This window comes from Grampus griseus, assembly GCF_964374135.1.
Source record: "Grampus griseus genome assembly, chromosome: 6".
Taxonomy (NCBI): Eukaryota; Metazoa; Chordata; class Mammalia; order Artiodactyla; family Delphinidae; genus Grampus; species Grampus griseus.
In genome coordinates, this window is record NC_139000.1 from 19,340,745 (window position 1) to 19,353,545 (window position 12,801).

Genomic DNA, 12,801 nt, shown 5'->3' on the forward strand with positions numbered 1-12,801 from the left:
TCACACCTGAATCCTTGTTTGTAAAAAGCCATCACAGAAACAAAACAAACGAGAATAGCAAAGAAGGAACTAAAAGTTACACGAACAGGTGTTAGCCTTGAAGAACCCAAAAGGCTGACTTGAGAGCTATAAACTCCCTAAGGCTTCGTGCAGCTTCTCTGGAAAACAATCTGGTAGTTCTGTTAGACATGGAGTTTCCATATGACCCAGAAGTTCTACTCCTAAGAGAAATGAAAATATATATTTACACAAAAACCTGTACATGAATTTTCTAAGCAGCAGCATTCATAATAGCCAAAAGGTAGAAATAACCCAAATGTACCTCAACTGATGCATGGATAAACAAAAATGTAATCTGTCCATACAGCGGAATATGACTCTGCTACAAAAGAATGAAGTACTAATATAGGCTATCACATGGAGGAACCTGGAAAACATTGTGCTAAGTGAAAGAAGCCAGTCACAAAAGCCACATATTGTTTGATTCTATTTATATGAACTATCTAGAATAAGCAAATCTCTAGGGACAGAAAGTAGATTGGGGGTTGCCTAGGGCTCAGGGGGATAGAGGATTGGGGGTCCGGTGGCCAAAGTGTATGGAGTTTCTTTTTGGGGTGATTGCATATGTTCTAAAATTGATTGTGGTGATGCTGTCACAATTCTGTGAATACATTTCAAAATGACTGAATTGTTAACTTTAAGTGGGTGAATTGTATGGTACATGAATAATATTCCAATAAAGCTGTTATTAAAAAGAAGAAAGAAAGAAAGAAGAAGAATAAAACCTCTAAGCCTACCTTTCCCTAAACCAGGTTATCAGTTCATTCAGCAGGCAAGTGTGACGACAGCTCCCATTTATTAAGGACACCCCTGTACCAGGCAAGGGTGTTAATCGTGCATGGAGCCAGAGGACAAGAGACATGTGGCCCAGCCACACCTTTCACCCCAGCCAACAGCCAGTGATCCCACAGGTATGTGAGTGAGCTGCCAGTCCTACATGATAGAGCCCAGCAGAGATCAGTCAAGGTGGGCCAGACCAGAGGAACTGCCCAGGTGACCCACAGAAGTATGAGCTGAAGAAATGATTATTGTCTAAGGGTGGTTTGTTCTGCAGCAGAAACTAACTGACACACTTTTGGCACAAAAGTCCGAGAGTTCCTCTGGGGAACATGCTGTGTCAAGCTGTGGAGCTGCTGGATTATAGATTGGGCAAGTCTTCAAGTCTACTAGAGATTGCCAAGTAGTCTTCCACAGCAGTCGTGCCAATTTACGCTCCCACCAGCCCTGTAGGCGGTACCTCTTGCACCATACTCTTGCCAATACTTGGTAATGTCAGATATTTTGATTTTTGCCAATCTGATGGTGTGAAATGATGTCTCGTTGTTTTAATCAGCAATTCCCTGCTCTCAAACGAGGTGGAACCTCTTTTCTGACTTTTATTGGTTGAACGGGGTTTCTGCAAAAGAAATGACACCCTCGGTCAGGTTTGCATTTCTCCACCTTCACCATACGGCAGACCCCCACTCATTCCTTAAACTGCATGAAGAAGCTTGGCTTCGATTCCACAGCACCTTCTCCAACCAACTCTCTTCACCTGACTTCTCCTTTAAGATTCAGCTCAATAAAAAAAAAAGAAGAAGAAGAAAAAAAAAAAGATTCAGCTCAGCCACTGTCTCCTGTAGCAAGTCTTTCCTGACTTGCAGCCCCCATGTTGGGCTAGGTGCCCGTTCTGTGCCACGGTCACCTTCTCCCTGAACACCCACCTCATTGTAGTGTAATTGTCTAAGTCCCTTCTTGAGCAGAGGTCAGGGGAACAGGAATCCACTGCTAAGCCTCCTTTTCTAGGACTTGCCCTCGCAGCTCAGTGCTGGGCCCTGGGTGGTCTCCATCCTAAACAGCTTTCTGAGGAGAGGGGTCAAAAGGGCAAATTTGAATTCACATGCCTTGAGACCATTTATCTTCACCTCTGTTTGCTGTCTTGAAGGTTTATAGAGGGCTTCCAAGTTCATCATCTCATTTTGATTTAACAATAATAACAATAACATATTAACTGAATTAATTATTATTATGTTTATGTGGCATTTACTGAGGACTAACCATGTGGAAGTCACTGTGCTTATCACGTTACATGCATTGACTGACTGAATCCTCAAGAAGACCACACAAGGAAGGCAGGTAAGATGTGTATGTCCATTTTATAGACACAGAAACTGAAGCTTTCAGAAGCAGGTGAGTCAGGGTTTAATCCAAGGTCAGTCTGACTCTATGGCCTGTGTTTTGCTCCTAATTGTGGAGCCATACTGCATCTATGAATCTGAAACCAAGACCCAGAGAAAGGGAAATTGTCCCTGAAAACCTTCCATGAACTTCCACTGCTCACCCCTCATCCTCCCCTCACCTCATTCAATCTGAGGTGGGTGGGAATGATCATCGTCAGTTTACTCCCACTGTGAAAAGTGAAGCAATTCAGCCACTTACTCCTGGTCCACGGTGAGGCAATAGCGGAGCCAGGACTCAGGATGGAATCCTGAATCTGGATCTTCAGTGCCCAGTGCCCGTCCCCCACTACACTGTTGCTGCTCAGGTGAGGGTCCAGGCACCATGGCATTGGAATCACCTGGGAGCCCGTGAGAAGCACAGAACCCCGGGTCCCATCTCATCTCATCTCATCAACTGAGATCTGCACTGTAACAGATGCCTGGGAGATTCCTGTGCGTGTCGAAGTGTGAGAAGTCCTGCCCACACCAGGCTGCTTGAATTTGAGTCCCTCCGCCACCTGTCTTAGGGAAGGACCCTGAGCAAGTCGTCATACCTTTTCAACTTCAGTTTCCCATCTCTAAAATGGGGAGAGTCAAACACTATAACGCTTGAAGCACAGCAACTTTAAATAATTGTTATTAACCATGTGTATTAGTTTCCTATGCCTGCTGTGACACATGACCACAAAGTGAGTGGCTTAAAAGGACAGAAATTTCTTCTCTCCTGGTTTGGAGGCCAGAAACCCCAAATCAAGGCATTGGCCGGGTGGGTTCCTTCCGGATGCTCTGAGGGAGGATCCATTCCATGCCTTTCTCCTAGATTCTGGTGGCTGCTGGCAACCCGTGGTATTCTTGGCTGCTGTCAGCTTAACTCCAACCTCTGCTTTAGTCTTCTCCTGGCCTCCTTTCATGCCTCTGTGTGCCAAGCCTCCCTCTTTTCTCTCTTATAAGGACACTAGTTATTGGATTTAGAGCTCACCTTCAGGATGATTCCATCTCAGGATCTTTAACTTAATTACTTCTGCAAAGACCTTTGTTCCAAATAAGGTCACATTCTGAAATTCCGGATGCGCGTGAATTTGGTGGGGTGGGAGGGACACTATCCCCCCCACTACAGCCTGTTTTGTGTAGATTAATTGCAAGAATAGTCCCAGTTGTTCCCTTCCCTGTATCCATGCCCCTTGCAATGTGACTTTGCAGTTCTTTTCATTGCGAGGCAGAGTCTAAACCCCTTCCCCCCCAACCCCCCCCCCCCGCCCTGCCCCGCACCTTGAATCTGGACGGGCCTTGTGACTTGCTTTGCCAACAGAACGTGGTGGCAATGTGGTTCTGCACTCTCTCTCTCTCTTGCGTTGCTGAGAGACAGCCAGGTCAGGTCAGCCAACTGGAGGATGAGCCACCACATGGAGCCGAGAAGAGGCATCCCAGTTGAGGTCAGCACAGCCAGCCAGACTCCAGGTGATCTGCCAGCTGACTGACAGACGCACATGTGACCCTAGCCCAAAGCAGCCACGCAGACCCAGATCAGCAGAACCCCTCCGCCTGACCCCGAGGAGGTATTTATTATTGGATGCCGCTGAAATTTGGTGGTTGGTTGTTATGCAGCATTGTTGCGGCAGTTGATAACGGTTCCATGCTATCGTATAGATAGAAATAAGATAGTATAACAGCATGTTTCAATCTAGTAGCAGTAATCTCAGTAGATTGTTCAGGTCTCCCTAGCATGTCAATTCCATGAGAACAAAGACTTTTTCTGTTTTATTTTCCACTGCATCCCTGCTTCTTAGAATAATGCATGGTGCTTAGTGTGTATTCAATAAGTGTTTGTTGCGTGGATGGACAAAATCCAGGCTCTGCCTCTTGAAGGCTTAGACTCCCAGCCTCAGTTTTCTTGTCTATGAAACAGGGATGATAGAGAAAGATGGGAGAGTTGACATGAGTGTTAAATGAAGAAAGCAACGTAATGTACCTGATGCAGAGTAAGCGCTCAGTATATAGAAGTAAATATTATTTGGAATAGGGAGGTCTTAATCTTTGGGGCTCGTAGACCAGAGAATTTAGAGGAACGAAACATCAATACACACACACAGAAGAAATATGTACACAATTCCAGGGACTTCACAGATGCACGGAAGCACAAGCCCCAAGTTAAGAACCCATGATTTAGAGGTATTTATAAATGATCAGTTATTTTTACATTATGTCCACCGTCAGCAGCACCTCATAAATCTTCAATAAGAAGGTGCTGCTGAATGAGTTAATATTAAAAACGGATCAGCCTTCCCCGAAATTCCTCAGCCAATGACCATCTCAGCCCGTGGGCAGGCTTTCAGGCCCATCACCTGTAAGGAAAGAGCAATGACCTTGGCTTATTCTGACAAGCAAAAACATAGGCATAGAGCCTTCTCCACGTGACCAGCAGAGGCTCCCACAGTCTCCCCTGACCACATTCTGGGGCTTCAGTTTCCCATCCTCCTCAGAGTTCAGTAAAAAACTCCTTTCCTCCAACTCCCAAATCAGGACAACGTGATTCTGAGATGTAACTGCAGCCTCCTTTTCGCTGTGCTGCCTTTTAATTAGGCATCAAGAAGCCCTGGAGATCACACTGCTCCCTCGTAATGGCGTGTTCCCGAAAATTACTGCCATCGGATTAAATTAAGGAAAGGTTATTCAATGGATTCGTCGGGCATATCTCAGTGGTGTTGGGTTAGCATCACGGACTATCTAGCTGTTATTGTTATTTACAGAGCGAGGTGTCAACACACGTCCTTCTGGAAGGTTATTGATGAGACAAACTAGTTCTCATGGAATAGTTAAGAGAGGCTGAGAAATCATAGCTGAAATTGGAACATAAGGATTTTCACCAATCAGACGCAGAGGAAGAAGCATCTAACCTTAGTTGAGAGTATACTATCGTGAACTGAATTGTGTTCCCCCACCCAAATTCATATGTTGAAATCCTAAGCCCAGTACCTCAGAACATAACTATATTTGGAGACAAGGTCGTTGAAGAAGTAAATGCGTTAAAATGAGATCTTTAGGGTAAGCCCTAATCCAGTACGATTTGTGTCCTCATAAGAAGAGGAAATTTGGACACAGACATGCCCACACAGAGGGAAGGCCATGTGAAGACACACAGAGCAGACAACCATCTACAAGCCAAGTAGAGTGGCCACAAAAGAAACAACTCTGCCGACACCTTGATCTCAGACTTTCAGCCTCTAGAACTGTGAGAAAATAAAGTTCTGTTGTTTAAGCCGCTCAGTCTATGGCACTCTGTTACGGTAGCCCTAACAAACTAACACACACACTGTACGCTAGATGAGTACCTGGCATCTACAATTACATTGGATCCTCATTGCATTCTTTACTGTCTGCATTTCATGGATGAGGTGACTCACTTGCTCAAGGTCTTACCAGAAGGTGAGTGGCAGAACCAGGATTTGAACCTCGCTCAGTCTGACTCTGCTGCCTGCCACACTTTTCTGCATCAGATTGCCATGAGGAGAAAGGGCAGTCACTGGCCTGCATGAAGTTTGAAAGTCCCTTCCAATATAAACAGTCTATGGTTTGGTATGCCGTGGAGGTGCAGACATATTTTTAGCAAGCTCTAGTGTCTATCATACCCTTGAAAGAGTGCCACCCTCACTGAGGATTCTTTATGAAAAAGTGTGTAGATCTTCGAGAAATGTTAGAGAAGGTGCCAGATGCTCCTCTAGGAAGAATCGGAATCCACACTGGCAAATTGATGTCTCTCTGTTGCTTTGAGGATACTGTCAAAATCGTTGAGCTCAGCATTCCATGTCCATCATGATTTGCCTCTGCCCACCCCCTTCTCCAGCCGAATCTCCGGCCACAAGCTTGCTGAATCCAACTATGCAGAACTTCCTTGCAGTTCCCTGAACAATTTGCACTCTTTCCTGCCTTGGTGTCTTTGTTCATGCTGTTGCTTCTTCCTAGAGTGTCCTTCCCAGCATGTCTACCCGGTGACCCCTTACTCACCCTCCCAGCGTTACCCTTCAAATGTCCCCTCTTTCAGGAGGCCTTCTTGACTTCATTTGGAAGAATCAGGGCTTCCTCCTCTGGGCAGTTGTTACACTTTGTCCATTTTCTATGTGACGGCCGCACCCTAAGGTGACCCCCACAATGAGTTACACCCTTTTATAATCCCCTCCCCATCAGTATGGGCAGAACCAGTGACTTGCTTCTAACCAATAGTATATGAAAAGCGATACGGTGTCACTCCCTTGATTGGGTTACCTTTTATGACAAAGATGATGGGATGGCACTCCTAAGATTACCTTACATTATAGAAGACTCCATCTTAGTAGGCTGGAGAGAGAGAGACTCCCTTGCTAGCTTGGAAGATGTCAGCTGCCATGTGTGGGCCATATGGCGAAAAACTGTGAATGGCAGCTAGAGTCAGAGAGCAGCCCCTAGCCAACAGTCAGCAAAATGGTGGGGTCTTCCATGACACTGTCATGAAAGATAAACTCTGCCATCAACTGAATGAGTTTGAAAGTGGATCCTTCCCTAATCAAGCCTTCGAATGAGAACACAGCCCTGCCAACACCTTGATTGCAGTCTTTTGAGATACTGAGCTGAGGAACCAGATAGACGATCCCCAGACTCCTGACCCATGGAAACTATGAGATAATAAATGTGCATTGTTTAAGCTCCCAAATTTGTTATAATTTGTTACACAGCAATAGATAACTAATACATTCTATTACAACACATAGCCAGTATTATTCTTTATATATTATTCCCAAGTAGATGGAAGCCATGAAAACAAGGACTAGAGTTCAGCTCTTTCAGCCCCACATGGTGCCTGGCACATAGTAGGCACCTGATACATGTTTGTTGAATGAATGAATGAGTATGATTTAAGGCTCCACTTGATTTTAAAAAAATCTATAATTCTAGGATATTAGAACGCCATGTATTGTTACCTTCATAGATGGTCAATAAGCATATCAAATTTCCAAGGAATAAAGAAGAATGCAGAGAGCGGGCATTCTTCTGTAACAGTTATAGATTCTTTGACACAATTTGCCAAGTAAATGTAATAACAATGTCTGCCGAGTTTCTTTGAGGATGGCCAAAGTCAAAGGCAAAAATCACAAAACCTGCTGAAAGGCAGCTAGGACCATTAGCTGCTATTTGAAACCCGGAGGCAAAGAGACATTAGGAACTTCAAACCAGTCAGAGGAAGAGTCATCATTCAGCGTGGAGCCAGAGACAGAATTCTACACCTAAATCTGCTCAGAACCCCCAGAAAACTCTTCATGCCTCCCCCTCGTCCTTGTCTTCCCCTCCCCTTCTCCTCTTCTGCCCTAGGAACAAACACTTAATTCTTAGAGCTAGAAAAGTCTGCTGATCCCTGCCTCCCAAGCCCCTCGTTGTACAGATGGCAAGACTGGGGCACGAGAGAAAGGACTTGGCCAATAATATACAGAGGATCCCAAGGACAGCGTTCTTTTTCAGAATCCCGGAAGACTGAAGTTAAAAATAAAAACACACAAAACAAAAAGTCTGCTTGAGGAGCAGTGAGGAAATGAGGCAATTAACCAGAAATTTAAAGCACCTGGCTATTAAAAACCAAAACGTTTTACAGGATCAATACAGGCAAGGCAAGCTAAGGAGTTATTTTCTGAAAGCAATTCCTAGAGCAGACCGGACCTCCCCTGGTCCCAGGCACTGCACTACCTGCTTTACAAGCATTATCTTCACTAGCCTTCCAACTATTCCTTTTTTTTATATAGCCCTTTCTATAGCTCTTTTTTTTTTTTTTTTTTTTTAATAAATGAAGAAACTGAGGCTCGGAGAGGTGACGCGATTCCTCTAGGGTTATATAAGCTGGAATTATTTAACCAAGTCTGTCTGCAGTACTGATCCTTTGCTGTGATGCTGAAAGAAGGCTCAGAGAAGGGGATGCCAGCTGGGGAGCCTTGTCTGGGACCCTCACACCAGGGCTCATCACGCTCCCCTCCAGCCACCCATTAGTAAGTTTGATGCACACAACACGACATCTCCCGAATGTCTGCTCCAGGAGGGCGGGAACCATGGTGGTCTTGTCCTTACTGGATCCCCAGAACAGTTGCCTGGCAGAACAGAGGAGGAGCTAAGGAAAATTTGAATGATGAGTGAATGGACAGAGTGAAGGCATGAATTGATGCCCCAGTTAACCACGTGGATGTGTGCATGGTAAGGACGTTTTTGCTGGGGGCTTCTCTAATCTGAACCAAGCTGATGTGTGGAGTGAGTGTCCCTGTGTAACTAATATATAATCCTCTGATTAAAGAAGCCCTTCCAGACTTCGTAGCAATCGGATTACACAAGCACTCCTGATAAAGTCAATTCCACCGCTCTGCCTCTTTCCAGCCCACAGATCAGCTCCCTGCCATTTATTATTGCCATCAGGGTTTGCTGTTTCCCCAAAGCTGTGTGAGAGAAGTCAGCCGCAATCTCATCTGTCTTAAGACAAGGTACAGTGAGAACATGTAGTGGGCAAGCGTGGTGGGGGGTTAACAACACAGACTTTGGGGAAACCACTTCATAGCCTAGACACTCAGTTTCCTCATCTGTGAAGTGGGGATCATAATAATATCCGTTTCACAGGATCCGTTGTGAGGATTAAAAAGAAATAACACCTGTAAAGGGCTTAGCTCTTTGGAAGCATTCAGTAAATTTTCCTTTTAGCTACAAATCAGAAAGCCTGGGACAGACACCTCTAGCTGCCACTGGGACTGTGGACCAGACAATGACCTTCTCCAGCCTTGACGGTCCTATCCGTAACCAAGGGTGGGAGAGGAAGAGAACTAAGGATGCGTTCAACAGTAATTACTGAGCACTTACTATGTGCTTGTCCTGGAGCTGAGCACCCAACACAGAGGTGAAGGAGCTATGGTCCTGTTCTTGAGAGCCTCCCGTGCAGTAAGAGCTTTGACCGAGACAGATGCCAAGCCTTGTGGAAGTGCTTGGTACATGCCAGGCAGGGCGATAAGCACTTTGCATACCTGAGTTCAATTGATATTCATTATAACACTAATGGCAGTGCCACTGGCCCCATTTTACAGGTAAGGGCACTCAGGTGCAAAAGCCCTCCATGACTTGCCCAAGGTCACACAGGCAACAAATTTCAGAGATGGGCTCTGAACCTGGAGATCAACTCTGTGCTCTAACGTCTTTCTAGCACAAACACCACATGATTCTCCATTACCATGAGACAGACTCTTTGGAGGTTATACCCAGGCTAAGATAAATACCTGTATCTCTCTTCTTCTCCTGAGGTTTTTGTGCTTTCTCTTTTTCTTGCCTCTCTCTTATCTCCCTGCACTTCCACCAATACTGTCTGCGTTATCTACTAGTCATAGAGGCGAATGCATTCCTTTTCTCTGCTGATACCATCCCCACTGATATTTCAGGGAAGAGATAGGCTGTGGTACTGGAGCAGAAGTGATAACTCCAGTGGCTAACCTTCTTTCTTTAGGGATCCCAGAGCTGGGAGAGGCTCCCTAGGACACCCTACACCAGATGGCTTTGAGTGTCCTCCTCCTTTGTCCAGACTGAGAGCCCTGGGGGTCCCCCAATCCTCTTCATCTCCATCTCTCTCAATGATATCTTTTTTATTAACCCCCTGCTCATTCTCTCCACCATAGAATGTCAGCTTACCAACCAGGAGCCATTAGTGTGTGACTTGTTTTTAAACTCTGACATGCCCAGCCCACCTTGCAAGAAATGTGGTCTTTATGCCGCTCGCATAGGGTACCTTTTAGCGTCTTCAAACCAAACACCTGAGAGGCTGCAAAGCACAGTGACTGAGTAAGAACTCTGGAGCCAGATGGCCTGGGTTCAAATCCCAACTCTTTCATCAGCTACCGCTGTAACCTTGGGGTTAGTCATGTCCCTACATCTCGGTTTTCTGTCTGTTTTACCAGAATGATGATGATGGTTGTGGTAGTGGTGGTGGTAGTATCTCTCTTTACAGAATAATTGGGAGGCTGAGTGAGTTAAAATTTTTACAAATGTTTAAAACAGGGTCTGGCACTCAATAAACATTAGCTATATTTTTCTATATGTCCCATGGGAAATGCATCTCCAATGAAATTAACCTCTATTGTCTTCTCAGGATACCTTCCAGTAGATAAGAGGGAAGGGGAGAAGCTCCAAATGACTATGAAATAGAAAAAGGATTTCAAAAAGTTCCATAGAAAAGAGGAGAAACTAACAACGTTAGGCGAACCTATGCGATGCGTCGTGCTTTCACTTACTGCACAGGACGTGGTATTTACAGCTGTGCTCTGGAGACGCAGGGAAGGTTTAGAAGCTTCATTTTACAGATGAGCAGGGAAGCCATTTGCCATGGGTCTCTCAACTAGTAAAGGGACGTTCTGAGGTTGGAATAATGGTTTTCTGCCCAATATCCAGTGTGCAATTCGATATGTTGTCCCTTGGTTAAAGCAAAGGCACATGAGAAATAAACCACCAAAAATCCCGTTCAACACAAAGCACTTCTGAGTTGAATACAATTTACTCTTCTTCCCTCTGTCTTTTCAACTGCTCCAGTCCAAGTTTCCAGGAGTATCCACAGGAGAAGGGCATTGATTTGCCAGAGTTGGGTAACAATAATGGACTATATTAAAAGTGGCTTTGGTGAAGACAGCCACGGGAAGCCTGCAGCGGACACAGGAGAATTCTGTTTTCCTTCTGAAGAGGGCAGTATGCAACCAAAGCCAGGTCTGCTCACGTACTCAGGGTTTCCTTCCAGGTCTTGAAGGCTGGAGGCAGTGCAGCCCTCAGAAGCGCAGGCATCTTGGGTTTCCAAGAGCTTATTTCTGAACGACAAACACATCTTCAGACATGAAATAGGATTCTTGAGGTTTGAGCACAGTTACACACTGCCTCGCATCCAAGGGTACCCAGTGCAAACTGATAACGAAGGAGGTCATGCAAGATGGCTGGAAGAAACCCCAATGAGTTCTTTTTCCATGTTCTTGCACTTGTCTGCCCCCCAAATTGGCCTCTATGACATTAAACAATAGCACAGCATCCCAGATGGTCTCTGATGTTTGCAGAAGGAAACGTTTCTTTTTCAACTAAGACCTGTGTTCAGCAGTAGCTTCTGCTGCCTAAAGCAAAACACCTTCTTGCAAATATCCTCTGCACAGAAATAAAATGTTGGGAATGGGGATCTTAGCTCCTGGGATGCATTTATCAAGCCAATCACAATAATTATAATTAGAACACAAAGTAAGCGAAAGCTTAGCATGAAATACATTTGCAGAAAACCTGAACTGCATACAATGAAGCCCTGTCTGGTGGCATTTTGAGGTTTGCCATTAATATATTTTGGGGGTGAGGGAGATTGCTTTTTTTCTTAAATACCTTTGGCTAGTTACGTCAAGGCTTCAATGGCAGTTAAGAGGGAGAAAGAAAGATAAAAATCATTAACTGCTGTAACAGAGCTGTCAGATGCATGTCCAAGACACTGGCTGTTTAAGACACCCTCTCAAACATGTTCACTGGGCATTAATTTAATCAAGCTCTGTTTTAGGGAAATGAAGAAGAGAATTGACAATCTGGGGAGAATAATATAACTTCAATTCCTAGCCTCAGTTCTGGGAATGCACTAAGCTAACAGGGTACAAAATCCCTCCATGTTTCCCCATTGTCCAAAAAAGAAAATCCATTCCCTTCATTCAGGTGTCACCTCTTTGATTGATAAAGTCCTTACCATTTTCTCCTCCCATAAAGCTGGGCTGTCTCAGCCGTTACAACACTTATCATACTCGTTTTTACCTTAATTTATGTGGTCTTTCTTCCCTGCTAGACTAACTTCCTTGAGCTAAGAGATTTCATTTTTTTAATTGGGGTCTCCAACACTCAGCACAAGATCCAGGACAGAATAGGTGATTGGAAAATGGTGAATGCAGAGTGATCAAATAAGTAAATGAATGAAGCAATGCTCCATCCTTCTGGGTCCAGCTCAGACCTACTCCTTCAGGTGACACCCCATCTCTCCCTCTCCCAGATAGAAGTCAGGTGGTTCTAGAATGGCAATTCCAGAATATTTGTAGGGAAAATATGTCTTTCTATAGAAGATAGATTAGGAGAGACAATTCAGGTTGGAGGGGATGTGTGCGAGGTAGGGGTGTGTGTGTGTGTGTGTGTGTGTGTGTGTGGAGGTCACTACTGGGCTCCTTAGAAAGCCACCTCTGAATAAAAGCACAGGCTTCCCTTAGATTGTATTGGGGGGCGACGGGGATGAGAGTCTCTAAACCAGCCTTGGAGTATCTTCCCATTTGTCTTGGTATGGGAAGGCATAGAATACTTTTTTCCCAACCCACTTCATACACATTTTAAAAAAACGTTTATTTTGAAATAATTGCAGATTCACATGCAGTTGTAAGGAATAATACAGACATCCCATATACCCTTCACTCGGTTTCCGCCAGTGTTGACAAGATCACAACCCTGATCCTGACATTGATACAATCCACCCACCTTATTCCAATATCTCCAGTTTTCTATTTTATCTGCA